This window comes from Chelonoidis abingdonii, chromosome 11 (genome assembly GCF_003597395.2).
Source record: "Chelonoidis abingdonii isolate Lonesome George chromosome 11, CheloAbing_2.0, whole genome shotgun sequence".
Classification (NCBI taxonomy): domain Eukaryota; kingdom Metazoa; phylum Chordata; order Testudines; family Testudinidae; genus Chelonoidis; species Chelonoidis abingdonii.
This window is the reverse complement of record NC_133779.1, coordinates 1,699,399-1,703,076: the sequence shown is the minus strand read 5'-3', so window position 1 is coordinate 1,703,076 and position 3,678 is coordinate 1,699,399. Positions and strand designations below refer to the sequence as shown.

Below are 3,678 nucleotides of genomic sequence, written 5' to 3'. Positions count from 1 at the left end.
TGGCTCTTGCTGCCAGCTTGAGATGCCTGGGGCCTGATTTCCAGGCTGTGCTGAGCACCGGCAGCTCCAGTCACAGCCAGGGGGATCCGCAGGTGCTCAGCACCTCTTGAGTAACCAGGCCCTTGGGTGAAACGCTGTCAGTCAATGGAAGTTTCCCTTGACATCAGCCGGGCCAGGATGTCACCCACAGGTCCCGCCTCTGCCCTGGGTTGATCTCCCCTCTTCGGACGGTCCACCCCATTGTCCCCATAGTGATGCTGCTTCCTCCCTCTGCACAGAGCTTCTCCCCAGCGAGGTGCAAGCTGCACATCGACTCTCCGTCTAGGAAATGCTGCTGGAGAGAAGGGGGAGGAGGTTCTCCTGGCACACAGATCAGAGAAGGTACTGAGTCCTGGTTAGGCAGGGTCTGGCCTTCTTGGCTATTTGTCTTGGTGCCAGGGACCTACCTGTGATAGGCTTGTTCCCAGAGTCCCTGTAACTGGACCTGGGGCACTCCCACCAGGACCCTGCCCCAGGTCCTGCTGGCAGGGTCTCCTCTATTCCCCAGGACACTGCTCAGAAGAGATGAGACGCTCAAGCAAAGACGGCCCGAACCCAATGCATGACTGTTCTCTACAGTCTGTCTCCCTGGAGCCTGCCCAAGGTTGTTTGAATGCGCCGGCGAACTGGGCTCCCACCTTCAACCCAGGGCGGCGATTCCACAGCCTGCCAGATCTCGCTGCCAAGCAGCGCCCCCTGACACTCAGCTTCACCCCACTGGTTCCTCCTTGGGGTTCACACCCCGCTAATGCCCCTCAATGGCTCTCATGCCCTCCTCCATCACCGAGCTAGGCTTCCTGGGCAAATTTCCTCCGGGATTTAGCCCTCGTTAACTGGCCTAGGTGGGGTTCTCTGGGCTGGGTTACACAGGAGGTCAGACCAGGTGATCACACTGGTTCCTTTTGGCCTTGACATCTAGTAAGCTCTGAACTCCAATGCAGTTAAAAACAGGAATGGACGTGGGTTCTTGCCACCTCATGAGCTTTGGGGCCTGGTTCTGATTCCACTCAGGGCTTATCTACACACAAGCTTGTGCTGGTTGAGTTACACTGGCTCACACCTCAATGCAGATGCTCTGATTTTGGCTTAGCTTAGGCCTGTTCCTAACAGGGGCGGCTCCAGGCCCCAGCACACCAAGCATGTGCTTGGGGCGGCGTGCGGTGGGGGGCGCTCTGCCGATTGCCAGGAGGGTGGCAGGCAGGCAGCCTTCGGCGGCATGCCTGCGGAGGGTCCGCTGGTCCCACGGTTTCACCGCGGCTTCGGTGGAGCCACGGGACCAGCGGACCCTCACAGGCATGCCTGTGGGAGGTCCACCGGAGCCATGGGACCGGCGACCGGCAGAGCGCCACCCGCGGCATGCTGCCGTGCTTGGGGCGGCGAAATGTCTAGAGCCGCCCCTGGTTCCTAATCAATTTAAGGTAAACCAAATTAAGCCTAATGTAAAGTGCAAAGTGAGAGCCTTTTGCACCAGAGTAATTTCGCAATCTGGTGCAAATCAGGAGTTGCTGCATTATTGTCAGTATTACAGTAGGACCTAAAGGCTCCAGCAGAGGCTTGGTCTACACATGAAACAGGCTGACCTATCTAACTTGGTCAGGGGGGTAAAAAATCCTTGGTTGACGTAATTACACTGACCCAGTCCTAGTGTAGACACAGCGAGGTTACAGAAAAATGCTTCCATTGACGGAGCTCCTGTCATGCAGGAACGTGATCTTCCTACACTGACAGAGAACTGCTTCCGCTGGCGCAGGCAGCATCTGCGCTATGGGGTAGGCCAGCATCATACCATCAGATCTGGGCCCCACGGCACTGGGTGCTGCTCAGGCCCAGAGATAGCCTCTTCCCAAAGAGCTCACAGTCCCATCAAACAAAGGAAGGCTCATTCCTCCCAGAGTGCACAGATGGGGAAACCGAGGCACACAGAGATGGGAAAGTGACGGGGTCACTGGCAGAGCTGGGAGTGGAACCAGGGTCTCCCGAATCCCCATTCAATGCATTAGAGCTGACATAGAACCAGGCCCAGGGTTTGGCTCTAGGCGACTGACCCTCCTTCTCCTGCCATTTCTGCCCCAGCCACCAGGAGCAGCCTGTGCAAGGAGACTTGCTCACCCCGTTGCCTGCGCCACGGCTCCCAGATGCGCGCGGGAGTGAAGGCTGCCTGCCTGCTGATGGGGGGAGCAGCAGCCGGTCCCACCATGGGCTACATGGTGACCTCGGCCACGGCCAGCCGGCCTGGGGAGATGCACCCCCCCGACTTCAAAGAACTGGGCTATCACCCGTCCGCCTGCGATGCTGAGACCTCCCAGTATGAGATGCTGGATTACGAAGGGCTGGACCAGGACTTCGACGCGCTAGACTTCGGAGGGTTTGCCTTCTAGACACACACAGTCCTCCCCCCGCCCAGATTGAAAGGGCTAAACAGAGACTGGGTGGGCTTGATTTCCTCAGAAACTAGTCACCCCCCAGCTCAGAGTGGCAGTGCATTACGCAGCCTTACTCTGGTGTCACAGGGGAGGGCAGGCGGGGGGTGAGGGAGTTAACAGGGATATTTTCTCTTCTCCCAAGATGGGGATTTGTTTGTTTGTTGTTTTTTTAATCTCTCCCCCTACCATGTCTGACTGTCCTCATCACTCAGGTTTCCCGTGTGCCCCTGCTGCCGTGGTGACTCAGGCTTGACTCTGGCCCTTGATTATGTTCCCTCCCCCCACTAATGTTACCTTGGGGTAACTCATGGCAGGATCGGGGCCCCCGGCATGTTCATTCTGACATTTTTTTGCATTAAACTGTAGAAATCTCCTCCCGTCTCCCCGTGGTCTCTGCTTGGTCTGTTGGTCTGTGGGGGAGAGATGAAAAAAGCAGCCCTGGCAGGACCTTCCTAATGAGGAAGCTCTTTACAAGCATATGCTAATTAATCTTCAGCTCTCTAATGTGGGTCAACACCCTGATTTTAAAGAGAGGGAAACTGAAGCATAGAAAGTCCCAAGTGATTTAGCAGCCTAAGGCCCTGCCACAATAGAAAGGGTCGTGAAAGCTGCACAGCCCCTTAGTAGTGAGCGTGCTGCTGGACTGGTATCACGGCTCTGTATGGGGAGAGTTATTCCCATATGGGGCACATAAGGCACCATGCTATGGTATAACTGTGTCCACACTGGGGCTTTTACTGGTGTAACTATCTGGGTAAAAGACACAGTTATACCAGTGCAACTTTCTCCTGTTAGCCCAAGCGTAGACCCAATTTCAGATGGGACAGAGGCCATTAGGAGCCAAGGTCTCCTTGGCTTTCAGTGCTATTGAGACTCTTAAGTCACCATGGAAAGTTATACCTGGATTGACCCACACCAGGTCACAAGGCAGGTCAGTAGCAGACCTGGGACTAGAAGCCAGTTTTCCTTAATCAGTAGCCCACACAGTCTGCTGGGGCCCAGCTCCTCTTAGCCGTGTGAAATGCGTGCTCTTAACCAGTAGAAATCCATGACAGGTCGGCACTAGCTGGCTTCAAACACCACACCTGCCATTTTTCACCAGCTCTGCCATAGTGGTTCAGAACATGGCTCCATCCGGATAGAGGTCTTGCTTCTAGCAGTGGACAAGACATGTTTTTTCAGAGAGACCACTGCTGTTCAAATGTATACAAATCCA

At 55.4% G+C, this 3,678-nt stretch overlaps 1 long non-coding RNA gene across 1 annotated transcript; it reads left to right on the top strand.

Annotated features, from left to right (window-relative positions):
• The first annotated feature begins 290 nt into the window (after nt 1–290).
• LOC142047452 (uncharacterized) lies at nt 291–2,835 on the top strand. Its single transcript, XR_012656721.1, has 2 exons — nt 291–381; nt 2,113–2,835. It is a non-coding gene; the product is annotated as an uncharacterized LOC142047452 (long non-coding RNA).
• The last annotated feature ends 843 nt before the right edge of the window (nt 2,836–3,678 follow it).